The 16,380-nt window shown below is 36.2% G+C and overlaps 1 protein-coding gene across 5 annotated transcripts in view; it reads left to right on the top strand.

The window, feature by feature from the left end:
- The window catches only part of Lrba (LPS responsive beige-like anchor protein), a 728,436-nt gene that overhangs the window by 10,432 nt on the left and 701,624 nt on the right, over positions 1–16,380 (top strand). The gene's annotated exons all lie outside the window — the stretch shown is intronic.

A 16,380-nucleotide genomic window follows, 5' to 3' on the forward strand; every position in this document is an offset into this window, starting at 1 on the left:
GTTAGTGGGTAGGTGAGGCTGTGTATCTATGGCTAGGTTTATAAAAGGATTATTTTATAAGTTGACTAAAGCAATTTGATAGAAGTATATAAGTATATTGATAATTGATGTGCTTTTGAATTGAAGTTAATTCATTATTTTGTGTTATAATAGATAATAGCAACAGTTAAGATTTATTGAGTGCTTACTACTTGCCAAGTTCTGTTTTACATGTGTATTAACCCAGTTTACTTCTTAAAATTCTCACATGCAGGGCTGGGGTTGTGGCTCAGTGGTAGCGTGCTTGCCTTATATGCATGGGGCACTGGGTTTAATTCTTAGCACCACATAATAAAATAAAATAAAGATATTGTGTCCTACCACTAAAAAAAATTTAAAAAAATTCTCACAATGAGTTATATATGGGTGTTTCTGCCATAATGTCTTGCATTCTATAAAATTGAACTAAAAATAATAGGGCTTATAAGGAAATATTAGGGTTGTGGTAGACCATGCAAAACCTATGAAACTTTGTGATCAGAATACTAATAGAACCAAGAATCATTCTAACAAGAATACTAATAAGATTAAATCTTTACTGGTATTTTAAAAGTGACTTAGAATCGGTCACTTTTGTATTATGAACCCTGGAGCTTATACTTCCTTCTTTGAGATATGGATTTGGCAGGACATTCATCTTTAACTTCTGAGAGAAAACATTTTTATCAGTACCAAAAGTCTCATCCAAGGTGTACCTTACTTCATTAATTTATTGTTTTAATACAGGAGGAAATGTCTTTGCAGTTTTTTTTCATTCTGTTGCTTCTTGTCAAATACTTAACATAATGGAAAAAGCATAGTGCTTCTTGAAGTCATTAAACTAGCCACTGTTTGCATGAAAGGAAAATAAGTCTGTAAGTTTTCCTTAAAATATTCATATATGGCTATGAATTCCTTTTAATTTTGTTGGAAGAAGTCTATATGAACTAGCGTCACTTCCACATTATTCTCATATAGTTCAACTCTTTAATAATATTTTTTTTTTGGAGATAATCGAGCTATAACCCTAGTCCCATTTCCAGCCTTTTTAATTTTTATTTTTTGAGACAAGGTCTGGCCAGGTTACTTAGAGCTGGCCTTGAATGTGTGATCTTTCTATGTTAGCCTCCCAAGTAGCTGGGATTATAGACATGCACTTTTTCTGATCAGTCCAGTCACTTAACCACTAAGCCATATATGGTATATAATTGCAAAGAACCTTAAATGTGAAAATAGTGGCTTAAGGCATCTTTCAATCATGTAATTGAATAGTCAGTCTGAAAGGTTAGCTAGATCTTTTAAGACTTGCCTAGCATAATCAGGATTCACCTTGTAAGGTTTTTTTAATTTGCTTTTGTTTTGCTTTAAATTACTTAAAATTTGTGTTAGTAAAAGGGAAATTTTAGTGAATATCATATTTAAATTGGATGAAATTAATGACATAGTCTATTATTAAATACTCTCATGGTTAAAATATAGTTGGCTTAGCTTTCAAGATTGAAATGACCTTGTGTGTTGATCCTAAAAGAAACTGAAGTTTTAATAATCTTTTGTGTGACTTTTACATACTGACCACATTGAGCACATTAATAAAAAAGGGGCCAGGTGTGGTGGTGCAGGCCTGTAATACTAGCAGTTTACTTGGGAGGCTGAAGCAGATGAATTCAAGGTTGGAAGCCAGCCTCAGCAATTTAGAAAGACCCTGTCTCAAAATAAAAAAGGCTGGGGATGTAGCTCAGTGGTAGACCCCTGGTTCATTCCCCAGTACCAAAAGGATGATGCTTTTACTAATGAATTGTAGAAGACAATGCCACGTGTCATCTTCAGTATTTGTCAAGCTTTATTAATGGGCTTCCATTATTCAAGTGACCTTAAAGCTCAGTGGTGGAGTGCTTGCTTAGCATGTGGAAGGTACTGGATTCATTGATCCTCAGTACCACATAAAAATAAATAAATAAAAGTATTGTGTCCATCTACAACTAAAAATATTTTTTTATAAAAGGCTGAGTTCAATTCCCAGAACTACCCTGCCCCAAAAAAGTTTGGGTTATAGATTTCTTGAATTAGAATCTCAACAATATTAGTTTTTCAGTGTCTTGTACAAGTTCCTTATCCCCTTTGTGTCCCAGATTTATTATTTATAAAGTGGATACTATAACATAGCTTATTTCAGAACACATCATGGGTTATCAAAACAATCGATACACATTCTATCCTAGCATACAGTACCTTTCTTCATCTGCTGCATAAGATAATCAGCAAGGAAGAATCCTATAAGAGTAAGGTTTATGCCTAAATCTACTCTGTGTCAGAATTGTCCTCTATTCTGGCATTCTGAGCAGAATCCTGTCTATGATAGAGGCAATAACTGTAGTCACGTTTGAAGGGTTCATTTCTCAATCCTTTCTGAACTGTCTTAACCCCAATGTTGATTGCTGTTTTCTTTCAAGCTGAGAAAATTTGTTAAGAGGTATCTCAGTGTTGCCATCCTTTCTTTCCTCAGAGATAACATTGTCCTTAACACCTTTCCTCCTATAGAGCAAGCCACCTCTGATGTCCTTTGAGAACTTTGCTCTTTTGTCCTACTGTTGGGGTCAACCTTCTGGTAGAGGGGAAGGAAATTTAGGACCAGGCTTGAGAGTTAAGCTTCTAAGTTTCTCTAACATTTCTGAGCAAATGGTGTGAGGCTGATAAATATTCTTGCTGGTTTTTTTTCAGAGGGCATCAGAGAAGACTCCAAGGTCACAGTTGTGTTAAACTTTTGCAATGGGTTTCCTAGAGGTCTGGGTACTTTATTTAGTTTCTTGGAGCTCTAAGCTCCTCCTTGATCTTTGGGTCCCAGTGGAAGGTGACTCTTCTTATTGCCATAAGGTAATCTTGAAAGAACTTTTTAGTCTAGAAAGAGCCAGAACAACCCAAAGTCCAACAAATGGTGGTGATCAAGGAAACCGTGTTAGGATGAATGTTTACTTCCTCTAGATAGTCAAATTAAACTGTCTTCTAAGTGTTCTGCCAGGGTTGTGGGCTGACATTCTCCTCCACTGGGGGTCAATGCAGAGTCTTCCTAAATAATCCCATTGGTAGTAGCAACAGGCTGTATGTTCAAAGAGTGGGGACTCAATCAACACAAGCTTATGACCCATATTTCTCGGGAGTTCTTCCTTCATGGGGAATAATTGCAATCCCCAATTCCCATTACAAATGAGGCTCAACAGATTACTGGGTATTTTTGGCACTGGGTGTTACTGCAGCCTGCTGGCATAGGTAGGTACATGCTGAACCCATCAGTGTAGAGTGCGTGCAACCTTGGACAGCTAAGGGCATCACAGATCTGCTGTTGTTTAGTTTTGGGTAGATGAATGCTGTTTGTCCCTCTAAGAAGTTGGGGGATGCTGACTGACTGGGAGGGACAAAACTGGTTAGCAAGCCAAGGTCACATTTATTATTAGAATTAACCAGACAGATAGCTCCACCAACCGATGGACAGGTGACACCAACTTTTTTTTTTTTAATTTTAACTTTCTTTTATTTTTTGTTGTGCTGGGGATCAAATTTAGGGCCTCATGCATGCTTAAGCAGTTGCTGTACCACTAAGCTATACCCCTAGCCCTAATTTTTTTTGGTACTAGGGGTTGAACCCAGGGATGCTTAACCACTGAGTCACATCCTCCGTCCTTTTTTGTATTTTATTTAGAGACAGGATCTCGCTAAGTTGCTTAGGGCCTTGTCAGGTTGCTGAGGCTGGCTTTGAACTTGCAATTCTCCTGCCTCAACCTCCTGAGCCACTAGGATTATAAGTATGCACCACCACACAGCCTAGCCATAATTTTAACTTTAAAAATAATTGTTAATTCTGCTATCACTAAGACATTGTGAAGACTTTTTCTTTTTTCTTTTTCTTTTTGGTACTGGGTATTGAACTAGGTTTTTTCTTTTTTCTTTTTGGTACTGGGTATTGAACTTAGGTTGCCGAGCCCCAGCCCAGCCCTTTTTTACATTTTATTTAGAGACATGTAAGTTAATTAGTTGATAGGAAAACAGAAGGCAGAGATGATACTTCTTAGCACAGAGTATCAAACAAACCTGTATTGCTTCATCTCACTGATATCACTTTCCCTTTGTAGAAACTACAGTTAACCTTGACTGTCTTTCTTCATCAGTTCAACAACCAGTCTGTCACTCAGAATAGCCAAAGCAATCCTTAGCAAGAAGAGTGAAACTGATGACATTAGTATTCCAGATCTTAAACTATACTACAGAGCACTATTAACAAAAACAACATGGTATTGGCAACAAAATAGGCTTGTAGACCAAAGGTACAGAATAGAGGACACAGAGACAAACCTAGATATTTACAGTTATCTCACATTAGACAAAAGTGCCAAAACGTACATTGGAGAAAAGATAGCCTCTTCAACAAATGGTGCTGGGAAAACTGGAAATCCACATGTAACAAAATGAAATGAAACCTTTACTCTCACCATGCACAAAACTCAACTCAAAGTGGATGAAGGACCTAGGAATTAAACCAGAGACCTTGCACCTAATGGAGGAAAAAGTAGGCCCAAATCTCCATCACGTGGGATTAGGCCCCAGCCTTCTTAATACGACTCCTGTAGTGCAATAATTAAAGCCAAGAATCAATAAATGAGATGAATTCAAACTAAAAGCTTCTTCTCAGCAAAAGAAACAATCAGTGAAGTGAATAGAGAGCCTACAGAAAGGGAGCAAGTCTTTACCACAAGCACATCAGATAGAGCACTAATCTCTAGGATATATAAAGCACTCAAAAACACCAAAAAACCAAATAACCCAGTCAACAAATGGGCCAAGGAACTGAACAGACACTTCTCAGAAGAGTATATATAATCAACAAATATATGAAAAAAATGTTCAACGTCTCCAGCAATCAGAGAAATGCAAACCAAAACTACTGTAAGATTTCATTTCACTCCAATTGGAATGGCAGCTATCAAGAATACAAACAATAATAAGTGTTGGTGAGGATATGGGGAAAATGTAATTAAATAATCTAGCCTGGGGTTATGACTCAGTGGTAGAGCACTTGCCTAGTATGTGTGAGGAACTGGGTTATAAGCACCTCATATAAATAAATAAATAAATAAATGTCCGTTGACAACTATCAGCACCACATACAAACAAAATGTTGGTCCGCTGAAAACTAAAAAATAAATATTAAAAAAAAAAAAAACTCTTCATTCACAGTTGACATGATTATCTTTTAAAAAAACCCAAAAAACCCTCAAACTGATTTCTTTCTCTGCTAGTCAGTCATTCCATGGCTCCAAAGGTTTCCCAGCTGATATTTATACCTATTTGTCTAAAACATAAGTCTCATCATGCATGGGACTCTAATTCATCTGGGACCCTAACTCATCCTACACATTCTTTGTTTTCTCAAGTGGCATCTATCTATCTATCTGTCTGTCTGTCTGTCTATCTATCTATCTATCTATCTATCTTTATAGTGGGGATTGAACCCAGGAGCACTTTACTACTGAGCTACATTCCCTGCCCTTTTGATTTCTTATTTTTGAGACAGGGTCTTATTGATTAAGGGCCTCACTGAGTTGCTGAGGATGGCCTCAAACTTGCAATCCTTCAGCCTCAGCCTCCTGACTCACTGGGGTTATAGGCTTGAGCCCTTGTGCCAGGTGCCTATGAGGTGTTTTAACATAGAAGAACTCTGTGACATAGGATCACCCCTATTTTTTTCTTTTGGTGGGGGGCTGCTAGGGATTGAGCCCACGGCCTCACGCATACTAGGCATGCACTCTACAACTGAGTTACATCCCCAGCCACCCCTGTTTTACATAAAAGAAAACTGAGACTCAGAGGGTTAAATTTTTCTGCTCAAAATCATGTAGGAGCCAAACAGAAATTCACAACCAAAGGATAAAGGAAGAAAAACAGGGAGAAAGGGAAAAAAGATGGCAGGAATTAGAATGGTAAAGGAAAATAACCACTTGAATGAATGTAGTATATAAAAGCCAAAATTAGAGAACTACAATTTCTACAAAAGTCAACAAGAAAAACAATTTTTATAAAAGTATTCAATGACAAATATTCAAGGGAGAAAAGAAAAAAAACACAACTGTATTTAAAAAATCTATAATTACTCTATCTTTTTATGTATATACATATTTTTAGTTGTAGATGGACACAATACCTTTATTTTATTTATTTATTTTTATGTGGTGCTGAGGATCGAACCCAGTGTCTTGCATGTGCTAGGTGAGCACTGTACTGCTGAGCCACAACCCTTGCCCCTGTATCTTTAAAGATTGTGCATTTTACTGTAGTTGCAAGTCCTGTACCTCTGAAACATATTCTCTAATTAATCCTTTACTATCTACATTGCAAGGGTAGGTATCTTGGAGACTGTAATCTACAAGAAGTTTCATTTCAGTCATATCCCTGACCTGCACTAGCTTGTGCATACATGTGATCACACATGCTCATAAGCATGTATTCTTTCTCTCTCTTCTACACACACACAAGTCAAAACTTCCTTAATTTGCCAGTGTGGTGTTATATATCCAGTGCGGTGTTACATATCCAGTGCAGTGTTACATATCCCAGCAACTTGGGAGCCTGAGGCAAGAGGATTGCAAATTCGAGGCCAGCCTCAGCAATTCATTGACTCAAGACCCTGTCTCAAATGAAAAATAAAAAGGACTGTAGGTATAGCTTAGTGGTAGAGTGCTCCTGGCTGGGTTCAATCCCCAGTACTGGGGCATGGGGGTGGGGGAAGCTGAGGATATAGCAGAGGCAAAGTGCTTCCTAGCATGTGCAAGGAACTGGGTTCAATCCTTAGAACCACACACAGAAAAAGAGAAGGGGTAAGCAAGAAATATGAACATTTTGTCTCAAATGAAAAGAGGAATTATAAAATTTGATTCACTGAATTGAAAACCATTCAAGTCTAGGTTTATCAAAGTGGTGCACACCTGTAATCCCAACAGTTTAGGAGCCTGAGTACAGAAGGATTGCAGATTTAAGGCCACCTTCAGCAACTTAGACGCTATTACAAAAAAAAAAAAAAAGTAAAAAGGGCAGGTAGTGTAGTTCAGCGTAAAGCACCCCTAGGTTTAATCTGCAGTACAATAAAACAAATAGTGCACCTGATCGACACTAATGCTAATTACTTTGTCTCCCCCCAAAATTTCTAAACAGCTAATAAAAAACTAATTTCTTTGGATACTGTCAGTCATATTTTGTTATTAAAAAAATTTTCACCATGGAAAATTTCAGACATACACAGAAGCATGAGAGAATACCTATATACTCATCAACTAGCTTCTGTTGCTGTCCATTCTTTTATTTTTTCATATGTCAGTTTAATGACATTCTGGCATCTTTATATTTGTTTTCTTTGGTCTCTGTTATGTTCCTTGGAATCATAATACTTTAATTAATGTTAATAAACATTAGGTCTGTAAATTTTGGGAATAGTTTTTTAGGAAAACTCTTAGGAAAACTGCTGCCATAGTTAACATGAAACTTATGTGGCAGTATCCATGGCATGGTCACTGTAGTAGTACTGTGCTCTGTAGCAGGGTACAGTGTGTGCTGTCTGGTCTTAAGAGTGGTGACCTTTCCTCCTTTGTTTCCTCAAATGATTTTGAATTTAAAATTATCTGACGTCACTGTGGGTTTATACATAGGGCTTGACTTTCTTTCCTTGTGTATTTGAGATAGAATCTAATAAACTAATGTATAGTAATGGATGCTGATTTAGGTTGGATATTATAGGGACAGTTTTCAGTAAGGTGAGTGAACTTGATGGGTGCTTTCCTTCTGTTTTGTGGAGGCTTATATGCGTACTTCTGTAAGAACCTTTAGTAACCTTAAAGGCATTATTAGCACAATTTCCCTAATAGTTTATTGTAACTCTGGTTTTTTTTTGAGAGAGAGAGAGAGAGAGAGAGAGAGAATTTTTTAATATTTATTTCTTAGTTTTTGGCGGACACAACATCTTTGTATGTGGTGCTGAGGATTGAACCCGGGCCGCACGCATGCCAGGCGAGCGCGCTACCGCTTGAGCCACATCCCCAGTCCTGTAACTCTGGTTTTGACAAAGGCTTTGTTATATTTTCATTTTAGCTCCTGTCATTACTAGAATGGGGGACAAAATATTCTTACTTGCAAATTGTAATCTATTACAGCAACCAGAACTGCTAATCATGGGACTATTGCATAATTTAAGTTCTTATTTCTGTCTCGAAATGCCAATTACTTAGTTATGGATGAAGAAAAACCTTCCTGTGTAAATCTGAAGATGTGAAAAGTTGCTATGGAGGGAAATTTGAAGAATAATTTTGCCTGAGGCAAGTCAGATTTTGACTCTAATGAGCATGTTTTCAATTGGCTTCTGTGCTCTCTGGCCCCACAGGGTATATTGTTAGCTACTGGTACATCCTATTATTTTTTTCTGTCCATTAGAGTAAGCTGGAAATTTCCACAAAGATTTCCTTTTTCTCCTTCCACCTGTGGCAAGAACTTGTTCTCTTTCTCCCCTTGGGCTACTTCTTTTCCTTGGAATCTATATTCTATTCTTTTAGAATTGAAAGTTTCCTTGGCATCCTAGCTCAAGTAAAAAGGCCTGTAAATTCTCTTTTCTGTCACCATAAGGTGGGTGAATCTCTATTTTCTTTTCCTCATATGTGTGTGCCCTGAGTGGAATGAAAAATTAGCACAATGACTTGAGTGACTTTCACTGATTGGCTTGGAAATAGTTACTGTACCAGTCCATCTCCTCCCCATATTTTAACTGTCTTACTACTTTCACTAGATCTGTCTACATTTTATTTCAGATCACGTTTAGCATTCTCTGCTGGTTAAGAAGGAGACCTAAAGTTGATTAAGTTTATAGTATCTCAGTTCTGTATTCATATTAGAGTTGACTTAGTCATGAATCATGTTACAGATTATAAAAATAAAGGAAAATTTCCTATACTATGTGTGAAATGTAGCATATTACTAAAAATACTGCTTTTCAAATTTTTTTTTCTCTACTCAGTTTAATTTAGACCTAGGAAATTGATGTTAAAATGTTGACTATTATGTTAAAAGAGCTTCAGTTAAGGAGTGAGAACCACTAATTTTTTATCCAAGTGTTGTGCTGGTATAAAAATTAAGGATACAGAACCAACTCTTCTTTGCTTTTGGTCTATATTAGGCAATGATAATAAAATATAATCAACCAAAGGAGAGTAAAGTTGATCTGATTTTTGTGGAGTTTATGAGTATACAAAACAGTTTTTAAGTTTTAGAGTTTGAGTCAACTTTGCAAATCTAAATGAGGGGTGTTTTGTTTATCTAAGTGTGAAATGTTATTCAGTGTTTGTACCTTAGTCACGATATATGTGATTTTTCAATTTTGTTTAGAGTTTCATTTTATTTTCTAGTTGGTTGAAAAAATTTACAGATTTGTATTTCTCCTCATTGCACATGTAATTACTTCTGAAGTAAATCTGAAGTAGTAGAATATTTTCTTTTATGTCATTTATATTGAGTTTAACCTGGCTTCATTCCTTTTTTAAATAGTTTTTTTAAAAATATTTATTTCTTACTTTTCGGCGACACAACATCTTTTTTTGTACGTGGTGCTGAGGATCGAACCCAGGGCTGCGTGCATGCAAGGCGAGTGCACTACCGCTTGAGCCACATCCCCAGCCCAAGGCTTCATTCCTTTTAAAGTATAATTGTTTAGATTCTGATTGACTGAAAGCATGGTTAACAGACTGTGCTCATTTCCATATTGTAAATAATTTGGGTAAATTTGCCTGTAACTGTAAAAAATTTATTTTTATATATTAAAAAGTATATAATTATAACATTTATTCAGTATAGAGGAAAAAATTTGATATTGGTGTGGAAATTGGAGTAGTAATGAATTATTTGGGTTATTAACTGTCATTCTTGGGTTTCTCATTTTCCTCCCCTTTCAGAAGGATGTAAAATATAAGTCCATTAAAACAAGTTGAACTTTAGGTTTCAACATGTATTAATTAAATTTTTATCTTGGCTAGAATGCTAAATAAAAAACTTTAATGTACAATTTACATATACCAAACTAACATGATATAGATTCTTTGATTTTACTAGTTCCCTGGTGGAGCTTATTTCCTAGGATTTATTTTGGAAGTAAGCTTGAGTTTTGTCTGTTATTTTATTTATTTATTTAGGTTCAGGGATTGAACATAGGGGCACTTAGCCTCTGAACTACATCCTGAGCCCCATTTTGTATTTTATTTAGAGTCAGGGTCTCACTGAGTTGCTTAGTGCTTTGAAGTTGCTGAGTCTGGCTTTGAACTCCATCCTCCTGTCTCAGCCTCCTGAGCTGCTGGGATTACATGTGTGTGCCACTGCGTCTTGCCTGTTATTTTAAAACCAACTTTTTTTTAGTAGTACTGGGGATTGAATCCAGGGGTGCTGTACCATTGAGGTACATCCCTAGCCCCTTTTATTTTTTATTTTGTGAAGGTCTGAACAAATTGCTCAGACTGGCCTTGAACTTGCAGTCCTCCTGCGTCAGCCTCCTGAGTAACTGGGATTACAGGCAGGCACCACTGTGCCAGACACAAATAAGCTTTTTTAGATTTACTAAAAAAGCTTAAAATTTTCTGAAGAGTAAGATAGCTAGGTGCACAATTTTGAGTGCTGTAGAGTTTCATGCTGGTACAAGAATAATTTTGTTACTGAATGCGCTCTTAACACCAAAACACAAAACTTGAACTTTTTTGGTAAATTAAGGCACAATAAAGAAAATTTACATGTTGAAGAAAGGTTATTTAGCATGAGTGGAAACTTCCTAGAAACACTTCTGGTAGAGAGAAGGGTATTACTGTAGGACTTTTCATTTACAAGTGTATACAGTATCTTGAGAGTTCATATGATAACTAATCTCTTATTATTACTCATCAGCCATTTGTAGCTTTTTGAGAACCCAGCAACAAATTGAGAATAAGAGCCATCATTTGTGTGGTGGGCCTGGGGATAGAAAGCAGCTTAGTGGTTGTGAGGGCTTAGGAAAGAGAAAGAATGAAGAATAACTGCTAATGGATATGGGATTCATTTTTAGGGAGGTGAAAATGTTTTAAAATTAGATAATGGTCATGGTTGCACAATTCTGAATTACTAAAACCCATTGAATTGCACACTTTAAAAGGGAGAATTGTATGGCACATGGATTATATTTCATGAAAGCTCTTACAAAAAAGAAAGAATGAGGGTGTAGTTTAGAGGACTGAATTGAACTAACAACTTATTTTTATAGAGTACTCCTGCCATCAGAAATTGTACAGACTTAGGTCTATATTCTCTCACTTGAAGATAGAGATAGCTTATTCATCTTGGCATCCCTAGAAACTAGCATGTAAATATTTATATACTAAAAGAATGAATATGAATTTGCCTGTGGGCTAGGGGTGGGTATTGGCTTGGTGATTGTTTTGAGCAGCACTATTAATAATTGGGGGGGGGATAGTAGAGGATAGGAAAGGTAGCAGAATACAACAGTTACTAATATGGCATTATATGTGGATGTGTAACCGATGTGATTCTGCAATCTGTATTTGGGGTAAAAATGGGAGTTCATAACCCACTTGAATCTAATGTATGAAATATGATATGTCAAGAGCTTTGTAATGTTTTGAACAACTAATAAAAAAATAGTGAAAAAAATAATTACTCGGAGGTGGATTGTCTTTAAATGCAAGTGTATATTCTATCACAACAATCATCAAACATAAACAATTAATGCAAAAAGTTTTGGGTGTGCGGGAACATTCCAAATAGCATTCAGTGCATGCTAATTAAACACTATAAGCAAATTACACAATCCTAGGGCAACCACGAGCCCCAAAATACCTCTGATGCCATGTGACTTCAGGGAATGGCGGAGTCAGTCCAGGGACAGACAGCAAGGTGGCCAATCTCACCAGTGTCCAAAGAGCAAAACTCTTCAATGTGGCAGGACCAGAAATTTAAATACAGTTCCAAGTTGGTGATGTACATTGGTGATTGGTTAAACCTAGTGAAAGTCAATGTCCATTAGTCGTGTCCAGTGAGGTGATGTAATTGCAACTGGGCATGTTTTTTGCGCATGTCCATGGAGCTGTGCTCCCTATCACTGTAACCAGTCATTGCTAAGCATGCCTATGGCTAGTGCCCCTGACAGCTCTTTATCAGTTGCAAGCAGACATGACTAAGTAGTTCAATGGCTACTGTTCCTTATGTCCAGCAACTTGGTGAGTCCCAGCATGTTCTAGCCTGTCTATGGCAGATGCTCCTTACATTGATAGAGTGTGCTAAGCACATGTGCTGGATTCATCCCCAGTACCAAAAACAAAGAATTTGCCTAGCAATGGAATTAGGAGAACGAACTTTGCTGAGCTTCATTGTCTTGATTGTAAAATGCTGGTAATTTGCATTTCATAGGGTGAAAATGAGGATTATGTGACCAATGTCAGTGTGTAGTTTAATGTCTTATGCAAATTGTTGGCTAGTCTGTTATAGTTTGATCAGGCTGCTATAACAAATAACTATAGAGAGGGTGGTTTACGCAACAAACATTTATTGTTCAAAGTTCTGGAGGCTAGGAAGTCTAAGATCAAGGCGCCAGCAGATTCAGAGTCTGGTGAAGGTCTTTTTCCTATTTGTAGATGACTAGCCTTCTGTTGTGATTAGTAATCCCTCATGTGCTGAGAGAGATCTTGTGTCTCATCCTCTTTTAGAGGTATTAATTCCAGATGAAGCTTCATCTTCATGACTGATGTAATCCCACTTTCTTCCCCAAAGGCTCCATCTCCAGATAGCAATACTTGGGGGATTATGGCATATTCATTTTAGGGGTAGGGGAGGGCAGACATAAATATTTAGTTCATACCAGCTACCTCTTTATTAAAAGCCTTCAAGTTATGGTTGTTTAGGGTGTGCCTGGCCAAAGAATTGCTAGTGGTGGCTGAAGTTCAGCCCTCAGTCTTGGTAGGAGACATTCAAAGAATGCCTTTTTGTAATTAGTCCTCCTCATAGGGATGCACTTTGGCAATTTATCAACCCAGAGGAGGTAACTTTTTCTACTGGAATGTATTAAATATACTTGCCTTTCGTACTGAAACCTGGAAATTCTTGATTTGGCACAGATTTACTTATTTTGTTTAGCTCCATTTAGACTTTATGGTTTTGTATTTTGAAAAGTCTTTGAACTTGGATAAGTCCCATTTAGTTAATGCAAATAAAAAGTTTTCCATATGTTATGAACATAATTGTTTTTCATTTTCATGAAGTTGTCATAATAAACCTGTATTAGAGCTAAATATACTAAGATAATATTTATTTTAGGTGCATTGAGGAACTAAAACTTTACTTTTCTAACCTTTTATGGTAGAACTATCTTGTTTTATAATGTTTTTCTGTAGACTATGTCTTTGATAGAATCTGATAGTTAATGCAGGTTTTTTGGTTTTTATTTCTAGGTATATAGTTGGTACATCATTTTAAATGAAATTAATTTTTTTTCTTTTTTTTTAAGGGAACAAATTTATTACCTTAGTATTCTCATTAGTGAAATGTTTCAGACTTTATTACTAGAGGACAGAATTAGGTGCAACCCCCAAATAAAACTAATTTGAAAAAAAAAATTCCTTGAATTTTTCTAACTCTTCAAATCTTTACTATTGATATGTTTTCCCCCTTCTCATTTTATGTTACAAAGAGTGATTTTAAGATTTTCTTCCTTTTTCTGCCTTAGGTAGGAACTGTGAAGATCTGGATATTAAGCATCCTGTTTCAGTGAATAACTTGGAAATTCATTTCTTATATGTGATATTTTCCATTTATAAAAACCAATAATTATTACCATTTATTGAACAGGCACAATTTTACGCACTTTAATTTTCACAATTTCATGAATGGTTTTCTTAACTAAGCCCATTGTATGTCTCAAAACCATAGCTAAAGTGCAGAGCCAGAATTCAAACTGAACTGTGGTTCTGGATTGTGAGCATATTATTTTCTATAAACTTATTTAAACTGGCATTATGTATTATAACCCTTCTTTTCTGTGGGTTCCCACTCCCCTCCCAGAATTGTTTTTATTCTGTCGTGTGTATCAAATTAGTTTATCAAATTAGATAATGTGATTACCAGTGGTAGCATTGCTCACTGTCATTTATATTAAGTATGTACAACTTAATATGTGGAAAATTGATTGCTTTTTTGCTGTCTGATATCAGTGTACCAATTTGGTACAGAATTATATACACACATATATTATAAAATATAAACTAATATGCATTTGGTTCATTTGGTTTTCAAGAAAACCAGTGGAGGGCTGGGGATGTGGCTCAAGAGGTAGCGCGCTCGCCTGGCATGCGTGCGGCCCGGGTTCGATCCTCAGCACCACATACAAACAAAGATGTTGTGTCCGAAAAAAATTAAAATTCTCTCTTTCTCAATCTCTCTCTCTCTTAAAAAAAAAAAAAAAAGAAAACCAGTGGAATTGGAATAATGTATTATTTTAGTTCTTTATCATCTAACAGGTAGGTCCTATCAAATGTGGTGTATCTTTAAATGAAGTAGCTGTGTCTCCTTAATTATTAGTTATTTCTTCAGCCAAACATTGGAGGATGGGATTGCATTAGGCCAGGGCTTCACTCCTTGGCATTCTTTGTTGCTCCCCCTTGCCTTCCTCACCTATGCTGGCGTGGTTCCAAGCCTCCCTACTGGCTTGAACTCAGCGCAGCGTTCACAACCTGGCAGCCTAAACCCTGCTCCTCTGCTTCTCTGCTTTCTCTTAATGCCCAGCGGGTACCTAATCCTGTTTCATTAAGTGCCAATATATAAGTTAAAAACTATTTAGCCAAATTTGAAATAACTCATGTATTAATTAGCTTGGCTATTGACTGTTTCTTATGTTATTTTAATAATGAATGTAATGATGCTCTTGAGAGCTATTGTATTAGTCCTTTTGTCAAATGACTGTAGATTGGTAGGTTTTGAGTTTTTTTTTTTTTTTTTTGGTATTGGGGATTGAACCCAGAGGTGCTTAACTACTGAGCCACATCCCTGGCCCTTTTAATTTTTTATTTTGAGACATGGTCTTGCTAAGTTGCTTAGGGCTTTACTAAGTTTCAGAAGCTGGCTTCTAATTTACAGTCCTTGTGCCTCAGCCTCCAAGTTACTGGTATTACAGTCACATGCCACCACGCCTGGCTTGAGTTCTTTAGTCTGGTTTCTGTAGGACTTCTTTTACCCCTTGATATTGGGTTGTAAACTGTCATTCTCCCTCCCCCATTTAAAAAATTGTGTGTGTATTTATATATAACTTATTTATATACATATGTATATAAAAAACTTATCCTCTTACCCATTGTCGAGTGTATAGTTCAGTGACACTAAGTGTGTGAATTATGATTGTGCAGCCATTACCACCATCTGTCTCCAGAATGCTTTTCATTTTTTTTCCCCCGAGGGTGAAGCCTTACTCTGCTGTCCAGCCAGTCCTGAACCCTCTCTCTCCTCTGAGCCTCAAGAGTAAGAACTCTTTCCATCTTGTAAAATGAAAACTATGTATCTGTTAAACAACTCCAATTTCTCCCTTTCTCACAGTCCCTGACAACCACCATTCTACTTTCTGTCTCTGTGTATCTTTTTTTAATCAAAAAATTATTTTCATACTGCTAAAAATATAAAATTTGAAAAGAATATTCTTCCAATGTATATTTCAATTTTTAACATCTTTGAAAAGAAGAAATTTAGAGGAGATAATATAAGAATACTTGAACAGTTTATAGTAAATTATTTGTGACTGAGTTGGAGGTAACCTGTGCAACAATGTCATTTCAGTTTTGCTTCTTCATTTGACATAACAGATAGATACATTAAAAAAAAAAGGATGTTTACTGAATTCACATTTGGTATCTATAGTTGGAAAGGGAATTTTTAAATGGTATGGAAAAATGTAATTCTTTAGAAATTTAGTATACATTCTTCTCCACTTTCCAGTTCTGCACTTGTCATTTGTGTAAATGCACAGGTCACAATGTGGGTATTCAGGTTGTTTTCCCAGCTCAATGACTTGTCTTTGTTCTGTTACCTTCAGTCTTCTGCTTTACTTGGTTTTACAGATAAGCATTGCTTGCCCTATGTTCTGTGGCTTCTTTATTCACTTTCTGTCCTCTATAGTCGTTTGTTTCATCTTAGTGATCTTTCTTTAGTTCTTTCCAAAAGTAGAAATGTGGTGATAAAAATTAGGCAGATTACAAAAGAAACCTATATTTCTTTTTTTTTGTCTTTTTATTTTTTATTTTTATTTTTTTTAAATTTTTTATTGTT

Source organism: Marmota monax, unplaced genomic scaffold (genome assembly GCF_021218885.2).
Source record: "Marmota monax isolate L192 unplaced genomic scaffold, Marmota_monax_Labrador192_F-V1.1 WCK01_AAM20220418_F8-fsc00002, whole genome shotgun sequence".
In the NCBI taxonomy this organism is placed as follows: domain Eukaryota; kingdom Metazoa; phylum Chordata; class Mammalia; order Rodentia; family Sciuridae; genus Marmota; species Marmota monax.